Source organism: Agelaius phoeniceus, chromosome 6 (genome assembly GCF_051311805.1).
Source record: "Agelaius phoeniceus isolate bAgePho1 chromosome 6, bAgePho1.hap1, whole genome shotgun sequence".
Classification (NCBI taxonomy): Eukaryota; Metazoa; Chordata; class Aves; order Passeriformes; family Icteridae; genus Agelaius; species Agelaius phoeniceus.
Window position 1 is genome coordinate 50,969,268 of NC_135270.1, and position 23,389 is coordinate 50,992,656.

At 38.2% G+C, this 23,389-nt stretch overlaps 2 long non-coding RNA genes across 2 annotated transcripts in view; one reads left to right on the forward strand and one right to left on the reverse strand.

The window, feature by feature from the left end:
• The window catches only part of LOC143694262 (uncharacterized), a 153,691-nt gene that overhangs the window by 84,580 nt on the left and 45,722 nt on the right, over positions 1-23,389 (reverse strand). The gene's annotated exons all lie outside the window — the stretch shown is intronic.
• The window catches only part of LOC143694246 (uncharacterized), a 54,004-nt gene that overhangs the window by 28,680 nt on the left and 1,935 nt on the right, over positions 1-23,389 (forward strand). Inside the window, exon 2 of the long non-coding RNA XR_013182590.1 lies at positions 6,409-6,485. This is a non-coding gene — a long non-coding RNA (uncharacterized LOC143694246). The remainder of the gene's footprint in view (positions 1-6,408; positions 6,486-23,389) is intronic.

Below are 23,389 nucleotides of genomic sequence, written 5' to 3' on the forward strand. Positions count from 1 at the left end.
ACTCTCCTTTAGGGCTGTGTGAAGAATTTCTGTACAAAATATCAGACACCTGTGTGAGTCAGCATGTGAGGAGTAACTAGTGATGAGACTAAGTCAAATTAATCTATCATGAAAAATGTCTAAAGGAATTTCTATAAGCTGAAATCAATGTGGTATATTGATAAGTTAAAAAAAAATGGAGATAATAGATTTATATAGGTTTGGATTAGGTGGCTTCTTACCCCATTCTCAGTCTCACCATTTGAAACCTAGATCCAGATCTGAGTTTTGGGGCACTAGCACAAGTCTGGTTTGTATCCTGCAAATCTCAGTTTGAGTTGCTGACTGGTTTCAAGGGAGACTACAAATCTCCTTTCAGAGGAAATGAAGGGTAAGAATCTGATCACTCACCCAGGCTTTACTTTCAAAAATTGACATTGTCAACTGAAGTCTTTCTGAGCAGGAGAAATGGAGGCAGTTTGAGCTAAACTGTTTTTGTTTGCCCAGATGTCTGATAATATTTAAGGGCCAGATTCTGCCCTCAAGCTGCTTTGGTAGGCAGTGTGAGCACTCACTCTTGGGAAGATTCTGTGCCTAAATGTTCTCACTTTTCAACACATTGTTACCCTCCCACATATCTATTCAGGCAGAAAAACAAAATGGTGAACCTCCCTCAGGGGTTTTAATGCAAGTCTGTTGAGTCACCCTGTATTTTGGATTGAGTTAGGGGTGTAGTATTAGGTTGGAAGGCGATAAAGATGCCAGGAATGTATGAGGAAAATTCTGTTCTCAGGCCAGTAGATAGAGCATAAACTCTATCCCCATATCTGTGCACAGAGGCTGTTGCTAAACCTCCAGAGGCAGCTAGCCAGTAGGAAATATGAGGCTCAGGGACCCAAACAGACCATTGCACAGCCAGTTGGCTCAGTGTCGTGTCTGCTGGGCTGTGGTTGTGGCTTCCCTGGTGGGAGTCTGGGAGTGTGCAGAGCTAGCCAAGCTGCTACAAACAACTTTAGTGCATCATCAGTGGAGTCCTTGCACTCCACTGAAGCCATCAGTAGACACAGTAGCACAAGATTTACATATTTCCCTAGCTCCTTATCTTGTTCTTTGCCCACTGTGTCTCTCTGAGCAAAGCATTTCCAGGAAAGAGGGACCTGTGCAGTCCAAGCTCAAATTTCCATACATAACATCAACTCTGCAAGCTTATTCTGAGCTGGAATTGTCTTGGAGCTTTACACCACTCACCCTGGCAGAAAAATGACATCACAACTTCTGCTTTCTGACAGAACCTTCCTTTAAGATTTCATTGAGGATCGCTTATGATAAACACCTCCCAAGAATGCTTATTAAAGAAATTAGAAACTATGGTACATCAGGAAAGACACTTGTTTTAATTGAATGGAATTATTTATTTATTGAAAGCCTATATTGTTCATAATGCCTAGGGCACCAGTCTCCTTTTGCTAGATTTTTATCAACGAATGCAACATTCATTTTAAGGGAGATATTTCTTACATTTTCCCAGTAATCAAGAATAGACTAGAGTGCTTCATAGCTAATAATACCAGTGAGAAGAAACCTGGATGAAACTACAGTACAACTTGAGTAGATTCAAGTTCTCATTTAGTTGAAATCCAGGTTGTTGGCTTTGTGAGGGCTATACCTAGTCCTACTAAAATTAAAAGAAATTTAGATCAGGAAAAAAATTTGGGGTTTTATATTTGTCCCTAGAGATAAAGTAAAAAAAAATTATAAAGAAAAGCAAATTTCCCAATTGAATATGTGACATGAGAACGGGTAAAACTGAGTTCTAGTAACCCTGAGGTCTGAAAATGCAAAAATGAATGGGTGAAACATGATTAGTTCATTAAGTCACAACTGGAGAGAGGTGATATCTCTAGAAACTGATTCAGAAACCCTAAGGTATTTTACAAATTCACTAACAGTTAACTGTTAGGATTCAGTGGAGTTGCCACATGAGTATATTAAGCTGTTTGCCTCAAAAAAGTTATCAGCTGTCCTTGATTTCCCTACATGAAAGAGATTTCAGCATAGACTCACCAAAATTGTCTTGTATGCTTGAGACACCACCAGCACCCCAATTCCACAATCAATCTTCTGCTTCCTTTTCCTTTGACCAAAGTATAAGTATTAAAATGAATTAACCCCTAAATCCTGTCTCTTATTGCCTATATCTGCAGAACATCATAATATTCATCACTAGCAATCCAGCTGCATTCAGGCATTAGAGATGATCAGAAGTCATGTGGATGAGGCTGGGTGTTGCCTACCCCACTCCAAACCAGAAGGCCTGATCCTAAAAATGCAAAGGTAGAAAGCAGGCTACTGAGTAGCACTGCAGCATTTTTTTCCCTCCTTACACTGTATTAAGGCTGGCTAAAGAGGCAGCCTCAGAAGTTAGGAAATCCCCAAACAATGTAATCAATCCTTCCATGCCTGTGGTGAGCAATAAAAGTTTATATGAAACCTACAGCACTTCACACTGAATGGCTGAAAAATAGCACACATTTATCAGAATGCCTGAAAACACACCCCATTCTGGTGGAGCAAAGCAATCAGTGAAGCCATTCTTCACCTGAAAGATTTCCATTCTGTTTTGCTAACACGCTATATTCAGTATTGATGTGTCTCAGTGCGCAGAGCGGCGCAGCCGCTGCGGTGCTGGCACAGCTCATTCACACGGCAGCGGCGTTGCCACCGCTCCAGCTGCACCGTGGGGCTGCAGCTCCTGCATTAAAGCTGCACCCAGCAGTGCTGACAGACTAAAGGAGCTTGCCAGGGTTTCCCCCAGAAGATTTCATTTTTTTTTAAGGGGCTTTAAATCTGGCTGGTTTATCACAGACCACAGGTCCATAAAGGGATGCTAAGTGGATTAGGTGAAGGTGTACCCTCTAATAGCCCTAATCTAATCATTGTGGATGGGACTGGATGGCAAGGTGCTGCTACATATTTTGGGATTTCCCTAAACAGCAGTAACAGGTTGTGGTGCCTGGGGACAGAGCACTGGGATGGCCCAGCTGTTGGTTTGTCCAGATATGCTTCCTTACATTCTTCCATAAGGAGTTAAAAATCATTAGAACAGATCCATGCCCATATCAACATTCTAAATGGCTTTAAATCTCTAAAACTCTCCATTGGAAACATAAAATTCAACTAGGACTTTCAGATACTTTCTATGAACTTCTTTAGGATATATCCTTGTTTACCAACTCAGTGATAGTCAACCTGCAAAAAGGTAGCATCTGAGTTTGGGATGCTGGCATATAAATCTCATACTGTTAGTCTTTCTTACCAGATGTTTTCCACTTCTAGTCAGAAAGTGTCATTAAAAAAAAAAGCCACATTACATGGTATATTTGCTCTTTGGATTCTTTTTAGCTCTAAAAGTATAAAAAAAAAAGAAGTAAAACAATTTTTCAGATAGTTAACTGAGCACATCAAAAACTTTGAAAGCTTCATTCAAGATAAGCTTAAAAAAAAAAAAAACAACCAAACAAACCACCACCAAACAGCTCGAGAGTTCTCTTTATAATAAATCCATGGCCACTTTCGAACTTCACAGTTCTCACTGTCCTGTACACAACTCCCACTCAGTACATCACAGCAACAGTACAGATGGAGTTGTGATCTTCTTTACTCCAAAAGCACAGTCTTGTAGCTAAAGAAGGATATCTGTTAGCAGCTCAGGGTCTATATCATAGAGCTGAGCAATTCTCAGTACAGTGGTACATCCCAATTCAACAGGCAATCCAATTCTCTGCTTCCTCTGCTGCACAGTTTCTCCATCAAAAAGGTTCTCGACATGCAAAACACTCAGCCTTCACTGTTGTTTTTACATAAAATTGATTTAAGTGAGCAGAGTTGTTTATCATTGAGCTAAAGATCAGCATAGAACCAGATAGCTTTGCAAGCTTTTTGCTTTGCACTCTTCCAATTAAAAATAAAAATGTTAAAATTTCCAAAAGGGCATTTTAAAGCCTACTAATTGATAATGCAGAGAGTTGAGACTTTCTACAGTGATGGGAAAGAGAGGAGGGGGGAAGTCACCAAATTATAAAACACAGCTTTTATATCTTCTGTAGCTGTGTTCTACTTGTGGTTTTGGCACTGGCCAGAGCAGCAGTAAAAGCTGGAAGTTGCTGATCACTAAAAAGCATGGCCATGCTATCTCCAAGGAATGGCAAAGCAAAGTAAGGTTATGTTGTTGATCTATATATCTCCTAGGTAACCACCATCTTGAAGATCATGAAACTCCTCTATTTATAGTAGCTGAGCACCTCACAATTTTAATGTGATTAATGAATATCCTCAGGCCATCTGGGTAAGGAAGAGCATCTATTATCTGTATTTTAGACATGGGGAATGAAGGTCTAGGAACCTACATCTCAAAAGTACTGAGATGACTAATTTATTTCAAATACTTTTTTGTAGGATTTAGGATTCAAAATACATTTTAGGATATATACCCAAGCCTCAGAGAAACAGAGACTTGGGTATATATCTGGCATGGGTACTCCAAGCAGTAAGTTTGTGATGTATGGTTTCACATCTGCACTAATATATCTTGTTTTTTGCTTGTTAAAGTCTTTCTTTGGGACCTGTGTTGAACCATTTGGGCAAAAAAAAAAAAAACAAAAAACAAAAAAAAAACAAACCCCTCCAAGAAATATCTGAGGTCACACAGGGCAGCTGGGACAAAGCAGGCACTGAAAACAAATGGATCATTATCATTTTCTCAAAACTGTCCTCTTTTTCTGATACCAGAATAAATTTTTGGATTTTGTGGAAATCCTTTTGGGATTGCAATTAGAATTCTCACAAAACACCAAAATTAATAGTAGGTAATTTTCAGTATTGCAACCAATCCCTGAGCACACTGTGAAGGGTAACTTGGGCTGTAATTGTACATGACAAGTTAGTATTTCTGCCAAGGAGAAAGCAGACAGTCCAGAAGGGCAAGGGGAAGGAGCAGTCCATGGATTCACAGCTGCCCTTCTTTCAGTGCAGCCCTGTGTTCGTGTTTGCAGCCATCTCTGGCCTCCCATGCCACAACCACTAGGAGGTGTGCTTAATGCATAGGCACACAGAGGGGGAAACAGGTGAAGACAAAGCATGACACTGGTGAATCACTGGAGCAGCTCGTAGTAAGCTGCTGAAGTTATTTTGTAGATTTGAGCTGATCTGTGGCTATCCTCGTGTAAACTGGTTGTCAAAAATTGTCTCTTTCTACCCCAGAGTGGAGAGGAGGGTTGAGACAATTCATCATCCTCCCTCCTTACTTCATAGACGCTCACAGATGATCAGACAAACATGGGGATTAAACTGCATGTACACAGATACTTTCTGTAAGAGGAATATGGGAAGAGCAGCGTTCCCTGGAGAATATGATTGCAGCCTGACTATTTATGCCTGATAGGCATGTTGCTCCTTAATTTTAACTACATAAGTAATAACAACATTGAAAAAAAAAATAGGACAGGCAGATGTTGAAGAATTTTTTGAGAACTGCCATAAAAATTCCAGCTACCACAACATCTCAGTCTATGTAGCCATACTGCCATACCTATACATCAATATATAACTGGAAGCCTTTCTTCTTCACCTTTTTAACATATACACTTAAATACATAAGCACAAACACATAACCCTGCTTATCTGGGGAATGAGAGGAGAGATGGAGCTTTCTGTTACCCCTAACATTTCAGAAATCCTAAAGGTAGAGCATGTATCTTATTCTAAGGAGTGATGACTCCTTGATTAATTAACTATTCTTGTGTGCTGTTGTTTTCTTTCTATCTGTTTGACTAATACACCTTATAAGAAAAAACAGCTGCCAAGGAACACAGGCAATGAATGTCCCCATCTTCTAATTGTGATAACTGTGCAAGGAAATCTACTTCAGGTTGGATTTTTTTGATGTTTCTATGCCTGCCTTTTTTTAAAATTTTCCTTCTCCCTTTGCTGTGTGCACTGGGAAAGAGTGTCTAAGGAATATGTTGGTTTGTATTTCTTTTTCAGTGTATGCTGACTGTACAAAGAGTTAAACATGAAATAAAGAATGAAAATAAGCACGAAAGACAACATCCGTTCTCATTTCAATTTCCTGGAAGGAAAGTGTGGTTGGGCAGATGGTGCTTTTTTGTTTTACTAACTAAAAGATCAGATGTAAATAATATACACAATATAGTCTATAAAGATCATTGAAGGTGAGGTTTCTGTGCACAGAGAATTGCTATACTGTGGAGAGTTTCTCACCCTTTAGTGATATGTCAAGGATTTTTTTGGTTTTAGCTTCTTAATTTTCTTTTGATATTTCAGTTTGCTTACTGCACCCTCTATCTGCCGAGTCATATTTGTTTCAAGCACTATATTCCAGAAGGTTGAATTGTATATATCTTAATTCAGGTCCCCTCCACGAAGAGCCACAATATTTGGTCTGCAGTTGAACGGACAGAGGAGAGTGGCTGATAATTTGGCATCACGTGAGTCTCAATGTTTCTGTGTTGCTGTCTTTCTCCAAGCCCTGGCTATATTGTGTGCTATAAGAATTTGTTTTCTTTGTTGTTATCCAGTAGGATTTTTATACCTTTGGAGATCTTTAATTTGCTTTCCAACATGAAACATTAAATATTCTGAAAGCAGACAGCGTTTGTGTTCTCTCATAAACAGAAAAAAACATTTATCAAAGGAAAAAACTCCACCTTTTCTAAAATGTGTATGACTAAACGTGGCTCAACAAAGTCATAATGCTGTCTTCCTGACTGAAAGAGCAGAAAAATATACTGTGCTATCACTGGAAAGAGTACTGTGGTTTCATTCTCAGCCAGATCAAAATGAGTGCTCTTCATTACCCCTCATGTCCTTTATTAAATTGGTGGGACTCAGACAGAACATATTTTCATGTTTACACTGCAAGAATGCCTCTAATCAGTGCTGACAACCTAAAAACACTTCTGTGAACATCTTGCTAGGTTATTACCTCTCTCAACCTCCCTGGTTGAGGGTAACCAGCGTGGATGAACAGAGAGCTTTGGCTGGAGCTCAGGAAAACAGGAGATTTTATGACCTTTGGAAGAAGGAGCAGGCCACTCAGAAGGACTAAAGGGATGTCATGAGGTTGTGTAGGGGGAAAATTAGAAGAGCCAAAGACCAACTAGAATTTAATTTGGCTACTGCCATACAAGACAATAAAAAAAATATTTTTATAAATGCACCAGTACCAAAAGGAGGGATAAGGAAAATCTCCATCCTTTACTGGATGCAGGGGGAAGTATAGTGACAAAGGATAAGGAAAAGGCTCAGGTAATTCTTGCCTTCTTTCCCTCAAACTTTAAGACAAGTTATCCACAGGCACTCAGCTCCTTAAGATTGAAAGTCAAGGATGGAGAGAAGAATGGAGCTCCCATAATCCAAGGAGAACAGGTCAGCAACCTGCTACACCACCTTGACATACACAAGTCAATGGAACTGGATGGGGTCCACACAAGGGTACTGAGGGAGCTGGCAGAAGTGCTCACAGAGCCATTTTCCTTCATTTATCATCAGTCCTGGCTTACCAGGAAGGTCCCAGTTGGCTGCAAGCTAGCAAATATAACACCCATCTGCAAAAATCAGAAATAAGATCTGGTGAACTACAGGCCTGTCAACCTGACCTTGGTGCCAGGGGAGGTGATGGAGCAGATCATCTTCAGTGTCATCACACAGCCCATACAGGACAAACAGGTGATCAGGCCCAGCATGGGTTTGGGAAAGACAGCTCCTCTCTTTCTATGATAAGGTGAGCTGCTTAGTGGATGAAGGAAAGGCTGTGGATGTTTTCTACCTGGACAGTGTGTCCAGGTGGCCAATAAGGTCAATGGCACCTTGTCTTATCTCAGAAATAGTCTGTCCAGCACAGCCAGGACAGAGATCATACTCAGCAATGGTGGGGTTCCACCTCGAATCCTGTGTTCAGTTTTGGTCCCCTCACTACAAGAAAACGTTAAGGTGCTGAAACACCAGATTTAGATTCAGGTTCAATAAGGTTCAGGGGGGACCTTATTGCTCTATACAGCAGCTTGAAAGGAAGTTGTAGCCAGGTGAGTGTCAATCTCCTCTTCCAGGTAATGAGTTATAGGACAAGATGAAATTACCTCAAATTGTGCCAGGGGAGTTTTGGATTGAACATTATGAAAATTTTATTTGCTGCAAGGGTGGTCTAGCCTTGGAACTGGCTGCCCAGGAAAGTGGTGGAGGCACCAACCCTGAAGATATTTAAAAGATATGTAGTTGTAGTGCTTAGAGAACATGGCTTAGTGGTGGACTTGGCAGTGATATGTTAATGGTTGTATTTGGTGTTCCTAAAGGTCTTTTCTAACCTTAATGATTCTATGACACTGCAAAGATAACTGCTGTGAGTTTTTTTATTTAACATTAATTTTTCTTACTAATCTTAAAATGGCTACAGTAGAAGGAGGCAAAAAGATGTTTTCTCAATGAAGGAGTATTACTGTAATCCTCAGGAGAAATGACTCATATAAAATTATAGAACTTGCATATCAAATCAGAACGACCAGATCTGGGGAAATCAGAAGACATAGCCACTGCTAAGACTTCTGTATAAACCAAGAGACTGAGGTAAACCCGAGAATTGGATTAAACTAAAACCTATTTTTTAACGTTAATTAAAAATTAAATGTACCCTAGTTATCTTTTTGTAAAACTGGTAAGGCTGAGTATAGACTATAAAACTGCTTGTCCTTTTGGTTTGTTTTTTTTTTTTAATTTGTCTTGATGAAAAATTTCTGCTTATTAACCTGAGAAACCTACTGATAGTTGTGAGAATTTAATTGTGAGTTTTTTAATTGTTTTACATTTGTAACTACTGGCCTCAAGTGCTTTCAGAAACATTTTAGATCTCAGTATAGAAAAAAATGTTTTTAGCATGAATTGAACAAATAGAGCTTCAAATTCTGATGAATAGAAACTCTAAAATCACTGTAAACAAAGAAAACTATCTTACTTTTTAAGCCACTCCTACATTTCAGAGGCTTTACACATTTTTAGAGTGCTTTATTTCATCAGTGCAAAGAGCATGAAAAGAAGAACAAAAGTATGTCTGTGATGTTACTTCTGTAATATCAAGAAAGTGAAAGAAATAAAAAAGAAAACTAAAAATACTTCACTTAGTCTTCAGCTATACTGAAAACAAATGAATTAGTGTTTGGAGAAAATATGCCACTGGAACTAAGATTTTATAGGTAAGAATTTTTAACATTAAGTTGTAAGTGAGTAATAAAATCGAACAAAAATAAAAAGGAAAGACTTCAGCTTGCAGAACCTCCTGCCTTATAGCTTTCCTGAAGTTTGAAAATCCCAGAGTGAGTCTTGTCTCCTCACAGATAGCTCAGAAATAAATAAAAAAAGGAAAAAAAAATGCAAATAACTGAAAGCTCCAAAGAGAGCTTTTACCTTCTGAAAAAGAAATGTCAAAGGCCAGGCACTTCAGCCCAAATGCTATCCTGCACCTGCCAGGAGGTTTTGGTGCACTAAAGATGGGGCAGGCTTGCTGAGGGCCATGTGCTGCTAACAGGTACTGCCAGAAGGAAGTGGGGCTGAGGTGTAAGTGGTGCAGACACTCACAAACAGGCAGGGTTTCACTCAGTTGTTCACTGTTTCCCACAGTTAAAAGCTGATGGGCTTGAAACAGTTTGGGGGTGATAAGACGAGCTGTAGTTAAAAAGGAAGGAAAGGCTCAAAACACCTGGGGCCAAACCTCTATCTGCCCGTTGATCTCAACTGGAATAAACCAATATCTGCCAGCCCAAGGTTTGACTCTCAGCCTCTCATATGCATTCTGAAACCCACAGAAACTGACCATGAGATATTTTTGGCTTTCCTTAGAGACATGCCCACAAAACCTTCACAAATATCACTGCCCTTATGGACAGATTTCTGTGCTTGCAAGATAGAGCTCTGTGGATAACTAAAGCATAAGCACACACTTGCACAGACACTTATGGGTGACACTCTAAACAGAGGAGGGCAGAGACCATTTGCAAATAAAAGAGAACAATCCCAGGTTAAATTACCAACAGCTACCAGACAAAATGGAGGCAATATACAGGCCCTGACAAGCAGTTGAGACAAAAACCTGTTGAACTAGTAAGACACTGAATGTCCTGTGGCATCAGAAAGTAAAAAATCTCATATCTCATCTCTCCTTAGCTTGAACGAAACACTTCATCATGCAAACCCAATTTTTGTTCAGTGAGAGAGCCTGGATTGCCACTCTTCATTACTGCAGGAGTTGATGTAGAAGTCAACACAGTAATGCCTTTCATCTCTTGTATTATAAGAATTCAAATTCAATCTTCATTTGAAATAAAAATTTCAAGGCACAGCTACACAATGCCTTACAGTGTGGTTGTTGGTTGCCTTCATCCCTTAACAACAGTCTTGAAAAGAGATATAGAACATAAAATTAAACCCCTATTTTTTCCCCCAGTAGGCTATTTCATCTTACAAACAGTAACAATTCACCATGTAAAAAGTCTAATGAACATTTTGCTCTTCCTAAAGGCTTTTTTCTTTTTTTTGGAGCACTGATATACTTGACTGTTCCACAAAATCTGGGATCTACAAGTTTCAACCAAATGACACCTTTGCCAATATGCTGAAAGCACTTCTTAACTCACCTACTGTGGACTATGTCACTTTTTCTTCTGCTCTCCTCAGGAGTGCAGTGTTGGACTGTGGGGAACCTCACCCCTACAGTCTTTAACCATGATCTGTGGCCTGACAGTCACAACAGTCCACCTGGTGCTTCCTGACTTCTTAGTCATGAAGCTCTGGCTTGTGCATCTGCAGAGTGCTCTTCAAGGTTTTCAGTTTGGGGGTTTGAATATTTACCATGTGTAAGTTGTTAAGTGCAACACCAGTCCAGAAACACTAACTTTCTAAACATGGCCTTTGAAATGCTGTGGTGATGCATATGAGCCTGACTCAGAAACTAGTGGTTAGTCTTATGGTCAACAGACTGTTTCATAGGAAGTCCCTTAAGGGGACAGGTGGCCCAGTGGATGGGCTGTTCAGTTTGGTATAAAAGCAACAAAAATCCCATCAGTCTCAGCAGTGATCAGAGCAGCAGAGGAAACAGAGTAACACATGAAGTGTAGGGATGGAGACATCACAAGTAATCTGACTGGTTTATACTAAGAAAGGATTTGACAGACCTTCTACTTAATGCCAATCAAGTCTGAAAGGGACCACTTGAGCTCAGGTATTTATCTCAAACTGATTTGAATTATCCTCTCTTCTTGATTTTGAGAGTCCAGAAGAGAATACCATGAAGAGAGTGTGTTGACATTTCCTACATAAAACAAAATTAAATCCATTCAAGTCAAGGAAATACAGGGTAGGTGACAAAAGAATCAGGCCCTTTGAAATGACAACAAAAATAGAGCTTCATTTGGGCTATATGTTCTCAGAAAATCTTTTAGGAAGTGAAAACCTAAAGAATTTTTCCACATCACCCCCTTCACAGCAATTAGGATCAACAAAATGCATACAGGGCATATCATACATATTATTGCATCTTATTCTGCCTGGTCACTATAAGATTTATGTTACTTTTACAGACATGTTAGCTAAAGAACAGCATTTGAGGTCAAGTCTGGATTGTCCTTTTTATTAGGCTAATGCTGCACATATGAAAACTTATTCAAACAAAATTGTCTCAAATTATTACCAGCACTTAAATGATCATTGCAGAAATCACAGGAAAGAAGGATAGTGCTTACCAAAACCCCAAGAAAGTACTTCAGATTGTTTTTCTTTCATTGCCAGGCAGCGAGGGTCAAGTGAACTGTATTATTTGCAAATATCCACCTTCTCAGAATGTCACAAGCAGCTGTAGCATACCCACTAGCAGCAATTTCCACTTGGCTCTATCCAGAGGGGAGAAAATTACCAGGAGCTGCGTTGTTTATAATTCCCTCAACCCTGAGGGTAATTCTGTTCACCAATTACTTGAAATTAAAGTTAGGTAATTTGACACGTCTGTTTGATACCCGACCACAAACTCTTAAGCAAACCAAAGAGTTGGATAGTTTACTTCCAAGATGTTCCACAGAATTTCATTATTGAAACCATGACAGGAAAGGAAAAATGAGAAATTGTACAGACTTGAGAATCAGTAGGGCTTGGGGGTCTTTGGTCACTGTTGCCACATTAAGGGGTCCCAATAGATCTGAGAAAGAGGAAGTTGGAAGGCAGTTTTCCTCCTGGGAGGAGGGTTCCCATTTAAACATAGCAAAGATTGCAAAAATTGAACAACAAGAAACCTCCAAGTGCAGTGTTTGACAGGAAAAGAAACCTGCTTTCTGTAGCAAGATGATTTCACACCTTTTGTCTTTGCATGCAGTAACAATGCTACCCCAGAAAAGGATGTACACGTGCAGAGAGAACCTACATTATCTGCACTATGTGTTTTTTTGATCTCTAGGGTCAGTCATTTAAATTAAATACCTGAATCCTGAGCTGGGTTATATCTAGACTTGGAAATTTTTAAAGTCAGGCATACCTGTTAAACATTTTATTGGTGATGAGTGTGTGCATACTCCATTTCTGTATCTCTTTGTGAGTAATGCATTGGCTGCCAGGTACTGTGACTGAACTGCATGACTCACTCCATGGATTCATTTTACAATCTGGTGAAACCAGAGGCTGGTAACACCTATCCTTTGTAAGAACTTTTTACAGGTTGTAATTCTACAAATGAACACTTTCTTTTTTAACTTTTTTTTTTTAACATAAAAGATTACACTGATGAATTTTAAAAAAGTACAAGCTGACTCAAAATTCATTCATGTTATACTGAGCTGTGTACTAAACTGTTCAGCCTAATGTGTGAAATGAGCCTAGTTCTCATTTCCATCAAGGTTTATCAATACTTATTTCAAAGCATTCATTATCCTTAAACATTATAAAACAAGTTAAAAGGAAATGCAGAGGTGCTATCTTTTCATAGTGAGAAGACTTGATTTTTAATTGTGGAATCTCATTCTTGTTGGCATAGCTTCCTATTTGGAATGTTTAGTGCCAAGTAAGTAGCAAGTGCTTTATTTTTTAAATCTGAATGTGATTACCCTTTCAGCCATATTCTGCATTTCATTTTTACTATAAAAGTTGTTCGTTGTCCAATTTCAAGCTGAAAAACTATAAAAGTCCATTTTGACTTCGCTACAGCAGAACTGAAAGATTTTTTGAACTAAGATTAAATTGATATACCTTGAGCTCCTGTCATTGTAATATGACATTAGGAGCATAGTCAAATACTGGTTTTGACTATAAGTGTCCTACTAAAGTAGTAGTCTACTGCAGAGTGCTTTTTGATGTATCAAAGAAATGATACTATCTTTCAAACAGCATTCATATTCTGCTATCATCAAGGCAAAGTAATAGCAGGACTAAAGCATGATCTTTTTTTACAGTTTCAAGAAGTCAGTGCTATAAGGGATTGCCTAGCCTTGCATTAGGTATTCATGTTTAAATGAACCACAGATGGGCTCTCCAATCTACAAACTCCATTAATCAGATTTTATCCTTTTCTCTATCTTTTATTTTTTGGATTCTTTACCCTCTTCCCTGCTGCTATTGCTATAGCTTCCCTAATGACAGGCGAAGTAATTTATTTTTCTCTTTCTATCTTTCTTTTCCTAAAGTTGTGATACTCTTACTGGTATAATTCACAAATGTTTCTGTGTAATGCTGATGACTCCATCATTCAGTGGGTAAATAGCATTTTACTTTTTTATCTCTCAAACATGTCATCTCTCATATAGAATGTCCTAACTTAAAAGACTGGCGTTTGTTTTTCAAAATGTCTTTGTTAGTGGAAAAAATGTCTTTGAATAACTCTTAATATTTAAGGTTCCATTGTGGTTAGGTATATGGCTAACAAAAAACACAGAAAACAAGGAGCAACATTAATACTAAAGGAACAGAGCTGGATGTACAGTGAATTGTCAAAGTCCAGTGAGATGTCTAAGGCAACATAAGAGAGGTTTTGCTTTTTTTCTTTTTTTTAATTCTGTGATACTTTTTTCCCATTTTTCTTCTGAAAACAGCTAGTTTTCATCGTAGGAATAGTGGAATGAATCCTGAATTTTTAAGATTTCCCTTTGTGCCTATCATCTAGGACAAACTGTAGAACTCCACATTCACAGAGCAATAGGACAGGACTTCCAAAGGTATTTATTTCCAATAAGTGGAACAATACATTTGTTTTGATATTATTAAATTGCTTCAGTAGAGAAAAAAACCTCACTAATCAGTTTGAAATATTGAATATATATCTGATCTAAAATGTTAGTACAGAATAAAATATGAATGTTAAAAGTATAAATTTGGAAGACAAAAGCAGAAATGAATTATTTTATTTTGATATTAGTCACTGAAATGTTTCCCTTAAGAAATCATTAAAATCAACAGGTTCTTATGAAATATTTAAAAGAACACCCTTCTGAAAACAATTTTTTTATCAACTCTATGCAGAAAACAATATTATTTCCATTATTTTTATCATGAATTCATGAAAGACATTGCTAATGATATATTTGTTGCTAATGGGAAGAGCCAGTTTGACTCTTTTAAGAACAGTAGGTCCTCCCTACAAAGCAAACAGATAATAGGACTGTGTAGCCATCTTCAAAAGTTCTCTTCTATGTATGGGGATGTTTTAAAACTGGACCAACAAATAGTTCAAAGTTCAGTTGCTCTAATTAGAGAAAGATCTATCTAATCCCAGTGTCTTCTCCTTCTAAATGCAGTCTGCAGGGATTATAAGGGGGCTTCAGTAAAAGTGTGTGTATACTGTAGATGCTACAGGGGCAATATGAAATGAAATTAAAAAAAAAACAAAGCAAAACACCTAAGTGGGAAAAAAAATTACTCCCTAACACAGGTGAAAGGCAAAGCTTTATATTTTAAACCGTTCTCCCATTGAGAATTACTGAATGGAGTTACCAAATGGACAGACTTCCTCTGCAGAAGCCATTAAAACTGACTGAAATTTTACAGCTGGTCAGTAAGGTGAACTGAGGGATTGAGAAAGCTGGTTCATCCCTAAAACCACAGTGCCCTGTCATCTGAGGAGGCCAGCCAGCACAACACTGAGCAAGGTCTTAGAACACTTCATGCAGGTTTGCTTTCACTTGTTCCTTTCAGTCTCAGAGAATAGCTGGTATCCATTCGTGCTGAGTCAGTTTACAGTGCCTATGCATTATGAAACACTTCCTCAGCTACCCAGCTTCTTCCACCCACTTTTAGATGCACAGACTGAGCTTTCCAAAATTCTTCCTTGTTGTCACACTGAATCGGGAGCATCAGAAGCACAGGCCTGAGCAACTCACAATGTGCACATAATGACAGTGGTTCTAGATACTGTATTCAGTGTAATAATAGTGTTGATTGCTGATACTGGCTCAGTTGACACTGTATGTTGCCAAAATTTGTTGTCACACCAGAAACAGGAAGAGAAAAATTGAGAAGAGGTGTGAAGAAGGAACCTTCTGTCCAAATTCAAATCACATAATGCTATTATCAGTGGGGAATAACAGTGAGAGACTAAATGGATCTGCTTTGGGTGGCTGCTAAGGCAGAAATGACCAGAGAGAGATGTTGGGCTGCACTTCTCTGAATGGTGTTGCTTCTGCAGCTCACATTCCCTAAGTTATGGCCCATGATAGTGAAGACATGATGGCCTGGTCCCACTCTCCTGATTCACATTGTTCTCACATGCAGCCCTTTTTTGCCTGCATAAATAGGGAGGAATTTCCAATTCCATGGAGATGCTACAAGTTTAGTCATGAAGATAATTAAGTCCTTTGGGCTTGAAATACCCAAATATTTCATACTTGAAAGAAATACAGATATGGCTCTGAATGTCTGGACTACTGCCATCTAAACAATTTGGATTCATTTGAGGTTTAAGATTCGCTCCAAATTCCTCTTCACATCAATTAATCATTCAGATATTTACTCTTCTTATCACTAGTGTTATAGAATGGCTAGAAATTCTGAGAAAGATACTATATAGCCTAGTTCTGCTGACACACAAAAGCCAGCATCAGTCTTAAAAATGTCAAATCTACCAAGGAAAGATTGGTGAAAAAAAATGTGGAAAGTTTTATTATTGACATCCTTTTCCAAAAGATAATAGAAATAGTAACTTGTCCAAAACACCTCACAGAATATCAGTGGTAGAGCTGAGGAAGGGCTCTGTGATTGTTGTCTGCCTCCCAAGGCAACAGGAGACTTGGTCAGCAGATTGCCTTGTCCCAAATATTTTGCAGCAAAAATTATTTCTTGCTGTTATTGCTCACTGCAGTTAAATGAAAAGATAACTAGTCTTTCCAGAACTTTTAGAATTCAAATACCGAACTCAAATAAATGCAGTCCCTGTAAATAATGGACATTAATGGAATGCTAGCTCAGGTCCTAAGTAACTTAGACAAATGTAGGTACTGCTGTGGTGGTCAGATAAAAGGGACCTTGATACAGAAATAGGGACACTTGCTTGAGCTCAGGCTTAAATGTCTAGAGATCTTTGAAACTAAATAGAAAGGCAGATAAAGAGCTGCATTTATGTCCAGGATCAGAGAGCCTCTGGGAGGTATCTGTCCGACCCATAGTTTTATCTTAGTTTGTAATTTCACATATATTTCTAAGTAACATAAGTGGGACTCATTCTTAGGGCTTTTTATTGAATTTATGAGTTTATTTTTAACGACTAAATATCAATCATTTACATTTACCAAAAATTTACCTGATAGTAACACTGCCTTTATTAAATCTTACTTTCTGTTTTGTTGTTTTACCACTAAGAATTCTGAAAATCAGATGAAGACTCTGAAATAGAACTGCTACAATTGCAAATATATTTAAAAGCTTCACTTTCTTTCCTGAGGTCTGACTTTTGTGTCTGTCAGTGTGTGTGTCAGTAAAGGGGAGGGCGGAGGGTTCAACATGACCTGCGGTAAATATTATCAAACGAATTTTAATTAACAGCTCTGATGAGATAACAAGAGAGATTGAACCTCACCTCCCAGAACTGTATTAGTTTGCTTTTGTTGCTGCTGTTGTAAAAAAAATCTCGTTTTGCTGACACTTCGGAAATGATTATGACAAGCAAAAAGATACTGTCTTTGCAGGGGCAATTTTGGACTAAATTTAATCTGTTTTAAAAAGCTGAGGTGAAACAGTAAAGGAAAAAAACAGAATCGAGATGAAGATTCTGCACTGAATTTGACTTATTCTGGAACTTTTATTAGTGCAGTACCTGAAATAGAGCACAAAGATCTCCAGCTTTCCTCAAGGCACTGCAGAAGTGAGGAGATAAGATGTAAAATGCAGCAAAACAGAACATAATTGTCATGGGGCGGGGGTGAGGGGTGTGGGGTGGGAGGCGGGTAAGGAAAAAAAATTAAATTAACTTTGCCAAAAATTCAGTAAACAGCTCTGATAGAAGTTAGCTGTCTCGTGGCAAGCACATTCCTGGTGCTGGGTGCAGGGTATTCCCATCCTGCATTGGAAAGTGCTTATTAAAAAGGAGAAAGGATGGGAGATGCAAATTATGGTTTATATGCACATAAGTACTTAAAATAAAAGTTCTTCTAGGTTGATACATCTGAGTGCTGCTTTTATATTGATTTGTATTGCCTGTGATTGGAAATAATTGTATTGGTTAAATACTAGCATGGTAATGTTTGATTAATTTTAATTTATCACTGACAGTGAACGTGTATATTGGTGCATATGCACCTGTTAAAATACTGTATTTGTTACTTCATCAAAAGGACCAAATATTTTTGGATGAATACAATAAGCCCTTTCTGCAGCATGATTTCAAAACCTGAAGTGAAACTTGATTCAAATTTTGTTGTGGACTTAAAGCTAAGTCTGAGCTAACTGAAGCCTGGATACTTTTCAAACCTATCTTTGTCACATGGCAAACATAGATAATTGAAGTGTAGCTTTCTCATACAAACACTTTTTTTCAGCCCTCTACAAAATTCCTAAAGTAGTTACAATAGAAAATGGATAAATCATTTGCCATCTTTTTCTTTTTTTTTTTACTTTCCCATAGTCAAAATTTTAGTCCCAAACTAATACAAATCCATATTTTACTCTTGATCAATGTAAAACTAGAATGACTGAAAGGTATAATTTGAATCACTTGTATTTAAGAATGAGAAATGAATACCTTTCAATTTTTTTTACATAGAAGAATCTTCTGAAGTGCTGTGTGATTCAATTTTCTCTCTCTCAAAAAGAAAAAAAAAGGAAAAAAAGAAAAAAAAGAAAATTTGAACTCAAAATTATCAACACCATAGAAACAGGCAAGAGGATGTCTCTGTCATATATAGTTATTTACATTACTTGCTTATCCTACTAGTCCAGACATTAATACCTTGGATTTGACTGATATTTTTATAATAATTTCCTGCTTCTCTAGTTTCTCTTTCAGTAATATTTACCTAATTCACTATGAAATGAAAATATAAGACAAAACCTCAGAGACCTTAGAAAATACTGTCCAGTAGGTTAGCAACTGAAGGGATTCTCTCTCCTTAAAAGATTAAATATGCCCAAGTAATTCCTGTGACTATAAGCTGAGTCCTGCTGGTTTTGAACTAATCATTTGCAAAATTGGAGGGGGGAAAGAAAGTAACACAGGGGAAAAAAAAATGGCTTCTGGTAGGTGAGCCACAGCAGGGCAATTAAGATGATATGGCAGAGGTAGACATCTGCTCCTAGACAGATACAGTTCCACTGATGCTATCTGTAGCTGCAATCCTTCTGAGAGATAAACAACAGGCGAGAGCAACGCACAGAAGGAAATGCCACACTGAGAAAGTGGTGATCGTGTGGCCCCTGTGGTCTGAGAGAGAGAGAGAGAGAGGCAGCAAGAGAAAAGGGGAGGGGTGTCATGGGGGGCCTGTACCAGGCACATGCAGGTAACAGCAGTCACAGGACAGGCATGCATCAAAATGCACAGATGAGAGATGTGTGAGAACTGACACTGGAGGGGAGCAGAATTGCAGCAGAGATGAAAGCACAACAAGACCAAAGGAAGAAAGAGATGGAAAACCCCTTTCTAAGATCTAGACATAAAGTTAATCTAGACTGAAATTTTAAAAAAACAAAATAAAGAAATCATTAGTAGATGACTTATTCTCTCAGATTTGAAGGCTTGAAGGGTTTGTCAGAATTTCAAGTTCACATTCAGGTTTCTTACCAAGTTAATCTGAACTATGCTCCCAAAGTAGATGATTACTTGCTGCTGTTTCATATTGCTCTCCCAGCAATGCTCAGACACAGCAGAGGTAGTATTCCCTCTTTCCCTGGTGGACAGGTACAGAGAAAGCCTAAAGGAGGATACGATATCTACTACAAACAAACTCTTAAGCCATGGATGGACATCGTTTGATTGAGGACAGACTTGAAGCAACTACACTACACAGCAAGCTCCATGACCTCATTGGACACAAGTTTTCTAAAGACAGCTGGCCTTCACTGGCCATGCCACTGATTCTTCATGTCTCTTGTTACTGGATTCCTTGTGAGGAGAATTTGGTAGTTCTTCTCTGACTCTGACTCTGAAGTCTTCGGGACTTCAGAGTCCTACCAAAACTGAGGGACCATCCTTCCTCTCTCTACCTTTCCTAATGGCAAAAAGGTTTAGCATTCAGTTGACTAAAGAAATTCTCCCAATTTCAGAAGCTCTCTGGAAAACTCACAAGAATTTGAGGCCTAGAAGTTTCCAGAGAATCACTGTTCAGAAGTAAATGCAGAAATACCCTGCTGAGGGCAGCTCCTCTGGCTCCTGTGCTGTGCTGTCTTCCACTTCTGGGCTAGACCTGGGCCTAGTTTACATCAGCAGAAGCTGAAGAACTGAAACACCAAAGTGTCATTCTGTCTCGTGTTGGAATCTCAAACCCCTAATTTTAAGTTTTCATAATGTCTGTTATTATAATTCTTCAGCCTGGTTACCCTGTGGTCTCATCCCGTAAAAAAAATGTTTCTTTTCTCTGTCTGTGAAGAGAAAAATATCAAACAGAAGCACTTAATGTAAAATCAAAAGGTGGAGTGAATCACAAGCTCTCATGCAATATTGTGCTTTGGAGAGTTTTTAAATTGCTACTTCTGAAAGCTTCTTACCAGGAAAACCTAACTCTGAAATGCAGTGTTTATCTTAAGATGGTAGAACTGGACTTAAATGTCTTTAACAAGCAATTCTCCTAAGGCCAGATTTTGCTATCCTGACTCAGTTCATACCCCAGAGAGGATGATGAATTTAGATACTTCTTCTGTCCACTAGATGCTCATAAACAGACTCATCTCCAATGTATTCATTAGGGAAAAATGTGCAAGGCTTCCTGTTTGCTTAACTGCACTTTTGTCTTCCTTATTCTTCACAGAGTGAGCATGAACATTCAAGTAATGCAGCTGTTGGTTGTTGATTACTTATTTGGGGCTTTTTTAGATTCTTACTTTTCATTCTAGATCTTTGAAATTTCACATTCACACATGCAAGCATCAACGTTTCTTTCTGAGATATGTATTCTGGAAAACCTCAATCCTATGGATATTTTCAGGAAGTGAAAAAAAAAATAAGTGTAGAATTCTAGCCTACATGACTCAAGAAACTTAATTTTTAAATACAAGCATGAGATTGGATCACTAATTTATTAAAATTTCCCTTAGATCTGCATAATCAAAACAGGAATGGGAACAATATCGGCAAAGAACTAAACTTTTCTATTAAGGTGTGTGTAATGCAAAATTTCTGCTATTATTCATTCTTCTTTTCCAGTAACTATTTCAATTATTTGGGGCAGCCAAAAAAGGTCTGATCATTTGAGTTCCTCGGATAAAGCTATCATTTTGGAGAATGGGAATATCTAAAACAAATGTCTGTCCATAGAGAATTTCAGTTCCTAAGGTAGTGCTCTTCAGAGTCAACAGAGTGTAATAATTTCTGGACATTAGAGGTGCTAATGTAGATTTGTTATTTCCCATTTATTGGCTCTTGATGAATGCATTTGTTGTGCTTAACCCTGCAATATATTCTTTATTTATAATTATTTTGATTTTATACTCTTTCTGCTTTTCTACCCTTTTTTTTGTATTTTGAAAAATAGTGTTTTAGTATAGCAAAGAAGCACTCTTTCTTTCTTTCCATTTCCTTTCTTAATACAGAAATATATCTGATTTTTAAAAATCACGTGAATAACTTAAGATTATTTTAAATGTATTTTTTTGTATATTGCATTATTTGATTCTAACCCACTGAGCAACTTTCACAGAGCAGATTGTCGTTCTGGCTGAATTTTGCCTTTTTGCTGCAGTCTATCACTTGAAAGTGTGTCCCTCCCCCATCCCAGCTATGCATTGCAAGCTTTTTTTATCTTTTCTACCTTGCTAGAGGCATTATTAGGGCAGCTCACCTTTGACCAAATGGGCAGATGAACATTCATCCTCTGGAGCCAGTACTAGTGCTGTTTGGTAGATCAGCTCTCAAATGGTACTGAACTGTGACCTCTTCTTCTGTTCAAAGACTAAATACATAAACTTGAGTTTCCATTGGTGCCAAGCCTGGGAACCTGAGCTGCTCCCTAATCCCAGGTCTTGCAGCCAGCAGCACAATGGGCAGCTCACCATGCCAGCCGGCCAGCCTGAAAGAATGTCTTTATTCTCTCTTCCTCAACAAATTGCTTATTGTTTGGCCCACAGGCTGCTAGACCTTGTGAACTGTCCAAAACTTTATTGCTTTTCTGTGAAACTTTCTTCTCTTTGCCCTCTGATTTTGCTTACAAATAAAATTAGTTCCTATTTTCATGTCTTAATAATCAGATTTCAAAATATGTCTGCTTCTTTTAATTTTTTTTTTTTTTTTGCAGAGTATATCTGTCTCTTGGAAGCCTGTATGAACCACAGAAATAATAAAACCCTGCAGGTTTAGTCTCTTTAGAAAGTCTGTGGAAATGTGAAGTATTACTAGAATGAAGTGCTCTATATTACTGAGAGAAAAAGGGAGCCAAAATCTTAAGTGCATTCTTAAGTTTCCAAAGATATGTACCATTTTTTTGCACTTGGCATCATCTTCACTGTGGCTACAATGCGCTCATTTTATAAAGAGTGACCACAGGACAAAACACTTATTTGGGGTCATTGCGTTTTGCAGTTGCTCAGGAGTAGTTGTCTTCAGAGGAAGTTAAAGCAGAGTACCTAAGTTGATGCATTATTTATGTCTCAAAGTATTTCTGGAAGCACCTTTTGTTTTCAGCAGAAGTTTCTGAGAATGTGATTGCAGGATTGTGCAAGCTGGCACTAGGCAGACAATTGTCAAGATAAGGCTGATATTTCAAAATTCAGCCAGACCTACCCTGGGAAAAGAAGAGCTTCACAGGTGTGACCCCAACATATAAAGAGAGAAATTGCTTCCCAAACATGGCCAAAAAGACAGGACTCAGAGGACCCCTGTTGGTCTTCCTCATCTCAGCAAACCTGTGCTGAGACATGCTCATGTGTTCAGTGGGCAATATTGTTCCTGTTTGGAGATAGGGAACTAGGAGAGGAATGTCCTTGTGACCAGTGAGATAGGTTCTGATCACTTGGAGAGCACTAATTAAGATCAGTTTAAACACTCATGCAGTTCTTAACCATTTTGGCACACTTTGTTTAAGAACGACAAGTGAAGTGCTCAGCTTTCTGGAGCCACACATAGATCTAAGAATCACACAAATATCTTATGAGTGGCAGTGAGGAGTGTGTGTGTGTGTGTGTGTGTGTGTGTATATATATATATAATTTAATACTCTTTCAAGTATGAGAATGGCAGCACAAGAGTAGAAGAATTGCAAAACTTAAATGTCCACATTAAACTGATATATGGTACACACCAGATGATATATATACTGCCTTATTGTTCAGTTGTGGCTCAGGAAGCTAAATGCATAATATAAGATATATGTATAGTCTAAGGGTCAAACTCTGTCAGTTACACGAGTGTAAATCAAGAGCAATTGCTCCGAAGTGACTGAAGTTTCAGTACCTTGGATTTACACAAGTGTTGCTGAAAGCAGAATATGAGTCAATACGTGTCATCAATACAGCTGAGTTAGTGGCACTGAGGGAATTTTATGATATGCATGCACCTAAATCCTTCACTCTTTTTTTTTTTTCCATGTTTTATACTATTACATTTTATGTTTCAAGTTTTGTCTACATTTTTAAAGGAATAAGGGACTCAAATCCTGATTTTGTAAGTGAAATGTCCACTTCCCTCATCTAGCAAATTTTTTCAGTCTTGCTTCATAATAGTGGGATAAACATCTGAAAT